Source organism: Ambystoma mexicanum, chromosome 1q (genome assembly GCF_040938575.1).
Source record: "Ambystoma mexicanum isolate Mex_15411 chromosome 1q, UKY_AmexF1_1, whole genome shotgun sequence".
Taxonomy (NCBI): domain Eukaryota; kingdom Metazoa; phylum Chordata; class Amphibia; order Caudata; family Ambystomatidae; genus Ambystoma; species Ambystoma mexicanum.
In genome coordinates, this window is record NC_090922.1 from 926,308,872 (window position 1) to 926,321,288 (window position 12,417).

General features: G+C 46.8%; 1 non-coding gene across 1 annotated transcript; it reads right to left on the reverse strand.

Moving 5' to 3' along the window:
- Positions 1 to 1,557: 1,557 nt before the first annotated feature.
- LOC138565538 (U1 spliceosomal RNA) lies at positions 1,558 to 1,719 on the reverse strand. The gene has a single exon (XR_011301382.1). It is a non-coding gene; the product is annotated as a U1 spliceosomal RNA (small nuclear RNA).
- Between the last annotated feature and the right edge of the window lie 10,698 nt (positions 1,720 to 12,417).

The window sequence follows — 12,417 nt, forward strand, 5'->3', positions numbered from 1 at the left end:
GCGGACGGCACACCAGTGCAACACGCAGCCTTACTGGACAGGTTGATAAAAGCACTACAGCTCCCAGTGGGCATAGCGGTCGTGAAATGCGCTGCCCACACCAAGGGGACAGATTTCGTGTCACGTGGAAACCATGAAGCGGACACGGAAGCCAAGCGCATGCCATCCAAAACTGAAACAATCATGGACGTGGAGATGGCACGTACCCATGAGAGGATGATGGTAGCGCGAGCCACACCTGCGGCCTATAGTAACATGGGGCAGACTCAGCTAATGGACTCCAAGGGGAGGCACCTCAGGAAGAGAAAAATGTGTGGAAGTGTCGAGGGTGTTCCTTAAATCCCTCTGACGGTTTGTGGAGGCAGGACAGCACTGGTAAACCAGTAATGCCTGTCCCCTACTGAAGGTAGCATTGGAGCAGTTACACTACCTTATACAGATGACAAAAGAAAACCTTGCTGCAACGCTTGCAGAAGACTGGTTCACACCGAATTTAGCAGAGCATGTTGCATTTTTCATGGTGAACTGCATTATCTGCCAACAGTTCACCGCTGGGCACACATTAAAAGTAGTGGGAGGAGTTATCCCCCAGCCGAATGGGCCATTCCAGCACTTGCATATCGACTACATCGACATTATTCAAGTGTGCAACGGGTACAGGTAGTTAATTGTGGTGGTGTGTCCATTCTCTAGATCAGGCTTGTCCAACCTTTCTGAATGTGGGGCCGAAGCATTAACTTTTTGTCACCCAGTGGGCCGGCGAGCCAAAAGTCAACAACCTCACCCAAAGCAGTATATTAAAAAGCAATATTGTGTGACCTTTGACACAATAGCATCACGGGCAGTGATAGCCATGCAGTCCCAAAGATAGCTTTTGGTATCATGGGCAGTGATCAAAGGTTAGTTGCTTGTGATTTCTTTCAGTGTCTATGTGTTAATATTTTTCAGAAATAGTGAGGGCGACCGAGCGTAGCGAGGGAGCTATAAGGTTCTAGGGAGGGTTTGGGGAGGGGGTTTACCCGCCAAGAATTTTTTTTCAAATATGTGTTTGAAATGGTGCATTTTACAGCAGAAAAGGTGACCAAAAAGCCATGAGTTTACAATCAGATCTAAAGAGGAACATGAAAATTCCATGTCACCAACAGCAGAAAAGAACATTTTACAACACAACACATTTTAATGAACAATGTGTCCACAGTGTTAGACAGCACTGTCACTGATGTAACACATTGTCATGCTGGCTGTACCCAAAATATGCCTCTGTAGCAACATGTCTATGCTGGCTGTTCCCAATTTAGGCTAGCATTGTCCTGTACAAAGCATGATTGATGCTGCCTGAGCATGTGCAGTGTGCCCAATACATATGGTAGCTTATCTCTGTAATATACATTACTTCTGTGGTGGTGAAAGAAGCATAATTCAATTCAACAGATAAAATGTGGAAAAGCGATCACCCAAAGGTGAACCTTATTGAAGAAACGCAATGTGAGCACAATCTTAAAGTATGCAACCTACCAACCCTAGTGCACACTTTACCTTTTCTTTCACCAATAAATCGGGGGGAGAGCGCGAACGCAGTCCCCCACTACCAGAAATAATGCAGTTGTGTATCCCGCATTTGGGAACATAGCAGGGGTCAGCAAATCCGATGTGCAATGGGTAAGCCTCACCCTGGGAGATCTGCCCTTGAGATCAGATTCTCCCCTGCCAGCTAAGTATGAGTTGCATGCAAGAGGGCAGGGGTTGGGTCAGTTCTGGGAAGCCCTGCTAAGCGAGGGTGAGAAGGCAGGCCCTGACCCAGCCCCAACCCCCCACAACCCCCAGAAGCTCTGAGCGTCTGCAGAGCTGCCTGTCCCGCGTCTAGGGGGAGCTCCAGCAGGCAGAGCCCAGCAGAAGAGCAGATTGTAGCGCAGTTCCTTTCTCCCATCAAGCCCTGCCCAAGATTTGTATGAATAGCAGGATGGCTCGAGCAGGCCTGTTGCAGTCTGCCCACTGGCCTGTCGGCCCCACACGGGCCCATGGCCCTCCTGAGCAGAACTGCTCAGCGCTGGCCCCATTGACACCATCATAATCATCCTGGACCTCGACGCTCCACCACCCCTGAATCTCAGAGTGCTGCTCAATGACAATGCTGAAGCTTTGACATCTTTGCCGTAACCATATGCCGTGTTGTGTCAGCCGAGCCTGCACAGCGCCAAAGGCAAGTATTCCCTTGTCCGGACCCAGAGGTCACCGAGTCTTCCAGTGCCATCCACTTGGCACGGCCTACTGTTCCCAGCGTTTTCTACCCGCAAATCAGCACCACTGCCAAACAGAACTGCATCATTGGGGCCCATCGCTGCTGCTCTCCGACTTGACCCCAGCCCAGCGCAAAGGCACCCATGCTTCTGGTCTGATGCTGAAAAGCCTGGCTCTGCTGAGATCCGAAAGACAAGAACTAAGGTATTTTGGGAACATAGTACTATTGTTTTTTGTGTTGCAACTGTATCAGCTCACACCTCTCCTGAAGGGTATAGGCTGCGCTACCAAAAGAGTGAAAATAAGTTATACCTGTTGGGCTTGCTTGTTTTACTTTTATGATTGGGATCACTGCTGCATGGGAATTAAGCGCGTTATAAATAACCTATCATATCAGATCATATCATAGATCACAGATCAAGATCATAAGCAACTTCCAGAAACCTTGGCAGGTGGTCCACTGAGGCCCATTTGCAGATTGCAGTGTGTTATTGGGGCACTACTAGGGTAACATATTGTGCTGTACATGTGGTATTCGCCATGCTTTGATACCCCACTGGCCACATCCATAATGTCCAATGTACTTGGTATAATGCATGGACGTTTTCATCAATCCGCACTGTGCTTAGAGGTAAATGTAACTGAGCTCCCGCTGTTCTTCTTTGTTTGGAGACAAGGAAAAAAAGCACTGCAAAGGTTAAGTTTCTCAGCTGCCAATGGTTCATCTTCGGTGACATTCGCAATTCAAAAGAATGATTTTTGGGGCAGACAGGCTGTCTCGCCGCAACCCCTGCTAAACATATGTCCAGAGATGACAAACCTTGAAAGTAATTCCGCACAATGGCCCTCTGAGCAGCAGCCCACGGCTAATCAGGGGTTCAGGAATCCGCTGTGCTGCCCACACCGAGAGGAACTCCTGCACAGCACCTGTCCACATAATCCTTCACCCGGGCCAGCACTCTCTTCTCCTCACCTCGCCACCTCCTCCCTTCATCTCGGCTCGCCTTTTGCCCCTCGGAGCACCGTGCAAGAGAGGAACGGCATGTCTGGGCCGGAGCCCGTTTCTCTCTTGCATGGTGGGTCCTACTTGCCTGAAATGGGATATTTAAATGCAAAGTAATTGCTACTATATTAATCCCATTGTTCATAGTTTGTGGGAGTACTGGGCAGATGTATGGACCCGCGCTCACTGAAAATGAATGGTATTCCTGAGGTAACCCTCACTATGCCGTGATACAAATTAGTCTCTCCTTCCTCCATCATCAAGTCCCAAGATCTTCTTGACGAATTTGTTTATTTCTGCAATGTTTGTCGGATATCCGACAAACATTGCATAAATAAATAAACGCTTCGTGGCTGAGGACTGTAACTACCTCTGTTGACCCCATGGGGTCACCAGAGGAAGTTCCAGTTTTGCGCACAGGCACATTTTTAAAGAAAAGTTTTTTTTTTTTTTACTGAAGAGTTGCCCAACATACAGCCTCGCGGGACACATAAAATGGCTTTGCGGGCTGCATTGTGGCCCGCGGGCCGTATGTTGGACAACCTTGCTCGGTCCCTGTACACACCCAGATGCTACCTATGCTGCCAAATTCCTAGTGAGGGAAGTGTTCCCTAGATGGGGGGTGTGCGAAGTAAGGAGATCAGATAACGGGGCTCACTTTGTTAATGCAGTGTTCGAACAGATCAGTTTGTTGCTTGGTATAAAGCACAAGTTCTCATCAGCGTATCACCCGGAGGGGAATGGGATATGTGAGCGGCTCAATGGCCTGTTAAAGGAGAGGATAGCCAAGTTGAAGCTCAAATTAAGAAAGGGATGGCTGCACTGTCTACCACTGGCATTGTATGCACTTCGGAACCAACCCGGCTCCAGCCATCATCTTACGCCGCACGAGATAGTTACAGGCAGAAGGATGAGGACCCCTCTTACCCCCCGAGATAGAGCTAGATGTGATGCCCAGCCAACTAGAGAGGTTCTGGGAACAGAGATGCAGGAGTAACTTAACTGTATTACATCCAGTGCCTCTGTCATTTCAGGCCAACTGTTGCGATGGCAAAAAGGGGACAGCACAGCACGAAACACATCAGGAAGTGCTGAAGCAGACACCACGCAAGGTATACATGCGCCCCTTGTCTTCCCTGGCGACAGAGTACTCATAAGGAACTTTACTCGGAAGAGGTGGGACGAGGCAATATTTAATGGCCCCTTCATCGTTGAGGACTGCACCCCGTCCGCCGTCAAGCTCCAGGGCAGAAGGGCATGGATCTTCCCAAATGATATTAAACCCCATATAGGAGAGAGCCTTCCAGCTGCATCCAACTGCGAAGAACCTACAGACAACAGGGAAGGACCTCAGCACGTGCAGACAAGATCTATGGCGAGGAAGAAGGACACATGAGCAGAAAAGACAAGATGAGAGAGCTCTTTGTGAAAATCTTGGCTTTACACTGAACATTTCCTCTAAGCACTAAAGGGGATAAAAGACAATAAAACGGACACTCTGTGCAGCCAAAGTTGCAGGGTAAAGAAGACTCATTGGAAGAACAACTGATACCCATACGTTCATAAGGGACCCAAGACATATCGAACATTTAAGTCAACTGTGGACCAAACTACACAATCTTGTGGCAATCCACGCAGCAGGCCAGTGCAGAGACTGTTCGAATCAAAAGAAGGGCTTGTGATCAGGAGTCAGAAAAACAAGGCAAATGTCCCTGTCCCCCGCAGATACCCAGTTGGCCCACAATGTCATGCTCAGACTAGTCATTGACTATCCAGAGACTGTGGGAAGGCCTGCCGATGTTGACGTTGTCACCTTCATCAGAGATCCAGTCAATATCCCACACATGAGCACTCTTCTACACGGTATAATGCTCCATGTGGAGCTGTCCAACTTCCAGCGAGAATTCCTAAGGAGATTCCCGTGAGACTTTTGGCCGGGGACAGATCAAGGAGACAAAGACACGGTTCTTCATTCTTCCACCGAGGACAGATCGAGAAGAGCAGAAACGAGGATTACGACGTCTTGTTCCTAGTTTATTTTTTACTTTTTCTTCTATTTTTCTTATTATCCTTTTCGTCATCTTTCCGCCGTGGAGCAGATCTTGGAGAGGGAAACTGTTCTTCAACTTGTCGCCGAGAGACCGAGCGAAAGGAGCGGACCCAAGAACTTCACCATCTTATTTTCCTTTTTCTTCATTTTTCTCATTTTTCCTATTTTTTCATATGTTCACTTTTATTTTTATTTTTGGTTTTATTTTTACATTTTATTTTTGTGTGATTTACAGCAATTCCATCTGTTCAGCCCTTTGCATTGAACAGATTCCAGCATGTCCTCAGGGCCAAGGCAAATTAGAGGAGTGCACTGGGATTTTGTCTATCATATTTTGGCATCTGAGCCCTCTTTACATTTAGCATTATCAATGTTTATTCAGCCATCTGAGCCCCCTTGCATTTAGCATTTTAATGTGTATTTTGGCATCCGAGCCCTCTTTGCATTTAGCACTACCAATGTGTATTTTGCCACCTGAGCCCCCTTGCATTTAGCATTTTAATGTGTATTTTGGCATCCGAGCCCTCTCTGCATTTAGCATTTTTATTGGGTATTTTGGCATCCGAGCCCTCTTTGCATTTAGCACTACCAATGTGTATTTTGCCATCTGAGCCCCCGCGCATTTAGCATTTTAATGCGTATTTTGACACTGCATCTGGCCTACGTTGATTATGTGTAAAATGTTGCCAGCATCAAACATCTTTTGCCCACCGCCCTGGTCCCTCAGGCTGCACCCCACCCACAGTATCTCACTACTCATCAGATCCTGCGCACTACTATCTTTTCTTCTCCTGATCGCGTCACCAAGCACCACCAGTGCACCAGCACTTTCCTGGCCTATCACCGACACGTTCCACTCTCACCCCTATTACCCACCAGCCCTATTTACCATGACTGCCCCTAACCCATACCTAAATGACCCAGCACTATGGATCCTCCACTTTGCCACAAAACCCACACCAAATCGTCCCTGCACTACTAGCTGCAGAAACTCGAGACTTGGCACCAGAAGCCTAATCTCGCGTATTGCCAGTACAGCCACATCACTGATCCAGCCCATCACCACCTATGCCCGCAACATGAGACTAGCCACGAGGCTTCACCTCCACCTCCACATACCCTCACTCACATTAACAGCTCGCACACCCCACTCCCATCTAACACATACCCACTCGAGCCCGCCCTCACTGATACCATCAGAAATTCCTATCCCAGCATAGGCAAAATCAGACACGACCGTCTCAGATCCAGGACACACACCATTTCAACTCCGTCCTACATACGCACTAGCAAAAGCAAAATTAATCCCAAAATATCCACTCACCTCACACATACATCATCCCCCCACCAGTCTGCTCCCCGCCCCCAAGCCTCCTCCCCCACACTCCCAACAGAAAACCACACCAAGCAACCACCAAAACAATCAAAGGCGCACTCATCAATGCTAGATCACTAGTCGCCCATGCCCTAGATATAGCCGACATCATCTCCATCAACAAACTAAACTTCATAGCCATTACCGAGACCTGGCTCCAAGCAGCATCAGGTCCCAACCTAGCACTAGCCATCCCAGATGACTACACCATCTACCGCACAGACAGACAAACAGCCAAAGGCGGCGGTGTAGCCATTATAGCAAGAAGCTCCCTTAACATCAGACACATACAAAATCAATCACTTCCATCTGCTGAACTACTCACAATCAAACTATCCACAACCAACACAAGCACAATCACAACCCATCTCATCTATAGACCACCGGGCCCCATATCCTCTTTTAACGACGATATAGCTCTCCTGCTGTCTAACAACACCAAACCTAACTCACAGCTACTTATCCTTGGTGATTTCAATTTGGGGTATAATGACAAAAAAGATGATAAAGCAAGCACAGTCGCTGATACCATATCTGAGCTAGGATTTACTCACCACATATCTCAACCCACTCACAACAAAGGCTGCATCCTGGATTGGATAGCAGATCTTAACTGCAACACCACCATCCTCTCCAACACACCTTGTGCCTGGACTGATCACCACCTCATCATTTTCACCATCAACAAAGACAAACAAACACCTGCTACCATGCCCAACGCCCCAGCCACACTCACAAGAAACAGCAAAAACATCACAGTTGAGAAACTCATCCCCCTACTCCAACTCATCATAGACTTCACACCCACCATCACTAACCCCACTGAATTAGTAGACCTCAACAACACTACCATCCTCAAGGCCATAAACACAGTAGCACCACTCAAACTACGGAAAGCTGAACCACGCGCACATCTTAACTCATGAACTAAAAACTCTCAGCAAAAATAAAAGACAAGCTGAATCAGCTTGGAAGCAGACCCTGTCCGCCAACAATAAAACAGCCTACTCACTTGCCTCCAACACCTACAAGTCAGCAATCATCCAAACAAAAAAAACATGTACAATGAGAGAATCTGCAATGCCAAATCTAATACCAAAGAGCTCTTCAACATCCTGAAAGACCTAGAGTCTCCATCCCCCATCCCGGACACATGCACCAAAGACACCTCTTGGTGTACCGACATACAAGAAGCACTCCTTGGCAAAATTGCTATGTTACAAGCCAAAATTGAGTTAAAGAAATAAAGTCTTACCTTCGCTGACAATCCCACCTCTCACACCCACAACTCATGATCGGACAACAACAACCTATTTGAATTTTCCACCATCACGACCAAAGAGGTTGAAGACATAATCAACTCTCTAAAACCTTCCAAATGCCAAGGTGACATCTGCCCTGCTCCAGTCATTAAAGACGCGGCCAAACACCTTGCCCCCTTCATCACATCTCTAATAAAGTCATCCTTCTCATCCAGCATAGTACCCAACAACCTAAAGGACTCCTGGGTTTTACCGCTACTTAAGAAACCCACTCTAGACCCTAGTGTCCCCACGAACTATAGACCTATTACCGCTGTACTTCCTCCTAAAAATCCTCAACAGAGCTGCCTACTTGCAGATCCAGAACCACCTAGAGAAAAATAACCTGTTAGGGTTAAGACAATCGGGCTTCCGCCCCAAACACGGCACAGAGACAGCCTTGATCGACCTCAAGTCACAAATGGACAACCTCAAAGACAACTGCAAACTAGCCCTTCTTCTCCTCCTTGACCTGTCGGCCGCCTTTGACCTGGTAAATCATGACATTCTCTGCAAACACCTATCTTCAGCAGCCAAATTCTCTGACAAGGCCAATGCCTGGATCCAGTCCTTCCTGAACAACAGATCTATGAGGGTCTTTGCTCCCACAGCCTCTGCGGAACCTGCCCCGTTACCTGTGGCGTCCCCCAGGGCTCCTGTGTTTCCCCTACACTATACAATGTGTTTACAAATCCCCTCTTCGACATACTTGACCAATTGGGTGTCATCTACACAAATTACGCCGATGACACGCAAATACTCATCCCACTAACAGGCGATTACTCCACTGACAACACAGTACTTAACAACATTTATTCCATTATCCAAGAATTGATGGCCAAACACGGACTCTGCCTCAACGACGACAAGACTGAGCTTCTTCTCCTAGGCTCCCAATCCAGACTTAACAAACTCGACAAACTTTATCAGAGATTCACCATTGACGGCAATAACATTTCTGTCTCCAACAGCGTCAAAACTCTTGGTATTTACCTTGACTCCTCCCTCACACTGACAAGACAAATTAACGCTATCTCATCCGCCACCGCTTACACATATAAGCTCATCAATGCCAGCAGACCTTACCTCTCAACCTCCAACTGCATCACCCTAGCCAGAGCATTAGTACTTTCCAAAGTCGACTATTGCAACTCTCTCTACCTGGGCACCAGCCAAAAGAACATCAACAAGCTTCAAGTTATACAAAATAATGCACTAAGAGCAACCATGAACATACCCAAACACGAGCACATCTCTGTTACCAGACGCGACTGTCATTGGCTATCTATATCTCAGAGAATCGATTATAAAACACTCTCTCTCACACACAAATGCCTATCTAACCAAGCACCTAGATACCTCTCGGACAGCTTCACATACCATACATCATCCCGCCCAGCCAGATCAGCCCAAACTCACTGCTTAAATATCCCCAGATTTAAGCTCCAAAAAGCAGGCCGCACAAGCTTCCCAGTGCTTGCCGCAAAACTTTGGAACTCACTACCATCCGACCTTAGAGTCGAACCATCCTTCCACAGCGCCAAAACTTGGCTTCTGGCCAAAGAAGTTTAAATTGCCGACTCAGCATAACACAATTGTGCACAAGCCCATACCGTGTAAATACATCACAATCTGTATAATGTCAGTAACTGCGGTACAATGTGTATATCTTCAGCAACTGTATCACAATGTCTTAACTTCATGCAATGTTTACCTACTCATGCAATGTTTTACATACCTACTGCTACATGCCTGTAACACTTACCTATCATGCCTGTAACACCTGCCTGTAACACGTTCACTACTGTGCAACCTTGTAACCATGTCAAGCGCCTGGATGCCCCTGGGCCAAGCGGCACGCTATATAAATAATAAACTAAACTAAATTAAACTATAGAGATGCAGAATGAGTGTGATGTGTTAAAGACGTTAGTCTAACCTTTTTCCATAGTCAAGTTAAAGGAACTGTAATGCATAACCAGAGACTACTGTCACCACCCGCGAGAGGGGGGACTCTTGAAAAACACTCATCACTTTAGTATTTACTGAACTTTTGAGCAACGAGATCGGAATAAGAAAAGAAATAAATCACTGACTATGGACTTGGTTGACATGGGGGCACAGAACAGTAACTTAGTTTTACCCCAGACAAAGGGGTGACCCCGCTTCCCAGGAAGAAAGTGCTGCCCGCTGTCTCTCAAAATGATCATGTGTATATGCATAGTGATTGTTGTATTTTTGTCCCTAACTATCAGAACTGCATTTTTTATTGGTGCCCGAAGTGTCCCAATGTTGGTACACCCTTCTGATAATGAACGTCTGGGTCCCACAAAAGCACCCAGACCATATATAGTAATCCCTGTTCCGAGAAAAGCTGATGGTAAAGCAAATTAACTAAAATTAAATGTAATAAGTAGTGACACATACACACTTGAGGTATCGAATGAAGGAAAAAGCTGGAGACAGGGTCTGCATGGAATGAGTGATAGTGTAGCACTGACCACGGCACGCACCCACACACAGGATGCACACAGACAAGGGGAAGTGACAATGGCTACAGGGCCTCCAACGAAGGCATGAGAGAGGGGGAGACTGCCTGCCAAACAATCAGTTCCAGAAAACAGTGGAAGTACCCACAAAAGAACAGAAGTAGCCACAAAGGAATTCACAGAGAAAACACAAATGCTGATAGACTACTTGTTCCCCTTCATAGTCAGAGCAAAGAAACTGCACGAGGAGCTGAAAGACAGGACTATAGAGATTATAACAGCAAGCACACCTGCTCCAACGCAAGGAACAAGCCTCAGGCCTACAACACGACCACGCGTTGGGAGGTTGGAGAGCCAATGGCGATTAGAGGAAGTCTATGACAAAATACAAAAGGGAAGGAAAGGAAACACAAAACCTTCTCCTACCACAGCGATGCAGTCGAGGCAGCCTGCTCCACTGAGACACCCAGAGAGGAAAAGCAGCACACAGCAAACTACAGAAGAACAATCAAGAGAAGCCCGCACGAAGATAATAATGAACTTAATGATTACCTGGACAGCACAGCCCATCTCGGAAACAATATATTGTTCCAGCACATGAAGGAAGTAGGACGAAGGCAGTCGGAAGAAGAATGCTTCGTCTGTGCTCTCCTACCATACAGCATGGGAAAATCCAAGATCTTCGTGGCTGTAGAAATTGATGTCCCTACAGCACACTGTATGTCAAACGTAGCAATGTGCAACACCAGAGGACAATTTATGGTAAGAGACACTTCACTGATATGGGCCACCAAAAAAGACTACCCAGACGAAGATGGCTACGTCCAGGACATTAGAACAAGAAACAGGGCGCACACCAGGAATCACGTGATCCGATACGAGAATCCTGACATCAAAGGATCAGGGACACAATGAGTGACAAACCAGAGACTGAACATTCACGGAAAAACTGCAAAAGAGGCACAAATCTGGAAGAACAGAGGCCAAATGCAGATCTGGGGAACAGTGGTTTCCCCAAATGGATGGGAAGGAGGAGTAGTGATCTGCCGAGCTTGGATGGTCCTTGGAGCCTGCAAAGAAGCAATAGAAAACTCTCAAAAACTGTGCAAACCCCTAAGGCCAAAGCTAGTAAAGTTACTAACATGGGTCGAAGATAGAGGGGGACCCCTGCAGACAGTGCCATTGGAGAGCCCGAAACTATGCTTCAGAAACAATGGCACAAGGAAGATGGGAGAGAATCAAAACTGCAGACAAATCTTTGAAGCTCCAGGAATGACACAAGGAACTGCAGTTATTATGGACCATTACTGGGCGTGTGGATCCAAGGCATACATAAGGCTGCCGAAAAACTGGGGAGGCATATGCACACTAGTGAACGTCCACGTTCCTGCCTAGTGATCCCTAAGAATGACCTGAAGTTGGACAGTTTCCCGAAAGCAGATGCTCATCTAAGAAGGAGATCTGTGGAACTGGTATCCAGGATGAAGAGGGAAAATTACTTTTCTCCCAAATCAGAAGAGGCATTCCATGCAATCCCGTACGAACACAGGCTATTCAGCCTCACCTCAACAGTATTCACAACACTATTCCTGCCCCACATCCAAGTTGGAGTGAATGCTAAATGGTTTCAGATAACCAGATGGGAGTATACCACTATAAAGGGATTCAATGCGATCAAAGAAGAGCTGAGAGCAATCAGACTGATGACCCTCCAAAACAGATATGTGCTTGACATGATCACTGCAATGGATGGAGGTGTTTGTGAAAAAAATCAGAAAATCATGTTGCACATTTGTACCATCACACAATGAAGAAAACGGAACCCTAACAGAGGCCATAAGCATGTTGACAAACCTGAAAAACCAGATGATCGATGAAAGGGACGAAGTGGATGATGACAGCTGGTTTGGATACCTATTCTCATGGGTCCCACAAAGGATAGCAGATATATTGAAGTTTCT